We start from the raw sequence: 438 nt of genomic DNA on the forward strand, positions 1-438 counted from the left end.
CCCCCCAGCCACTGGGCCTTGAGCAGCAGCAAGTCACACCCCTGGGCCCGTTTCCTCATCTGTAAAATTGGGATACTGATTCCTGTTTGAAAGGCTTCCAGAGACTGGGGAAGATTTTATGAGATAAATATGAAAGCACTTTGCAGAAAACAAAGTGGTATTTGAATAGGAAGAATCCTTATACGGGGTTGAGGGGGTATAAATTCCTCTCAGCCAAAATGTAAATTTCCAGTTCAGGATCTCGTGCTTCCTTCTGAGTCCATAGTTTCCAGAGTGCCCCAAATTCTGCCACCAGAGCAGCTTGTGTCTCTCAGCTCTGCTCTGGACAGAGGTGAGGCGGAGTGGTGGCATGGGGTGGTGGCGCAGGGTGGGGTGGTGGCGCAGGGCGGAGTGGTGGCACAGGGCGGGGTGGGTGTGGAGCTGGGGTCACTAAACCAG

At 53.0% G+C, this 438-nt stretch overlaps 1 protein-coding gene across 3 annotated transcripts in view; it reads right to left on the reverse strand.

Annotated features, from left to right (window-relative positions):
- The window catches only part of NLGN3 (neuroligin 3), a 23,786-nt gene that overhangs the window by 21,524 nt on the left and 1,824 nt on the right, over positions 1 to 438 (reverse strand). The gene's annotated exons all lie outside the window — the stretch shown is intronic.

Source organism: Tupaia chinensis, unplaced genomic scaffold (assembly GCF_000334495.1).
Source record: "Tupaia chinensis unplaced genomic scaffold, TupChi_1.0 Scaffold000165_2, whole genome shotgun sequence".
Classification (NCBI taxonomy): domain Eukaryota; kingdom Metazoa; phylum Chordata; class Mammalia; order Scandentia; family Tupaiidae; genus Tupaia; species Tupaia belangeri.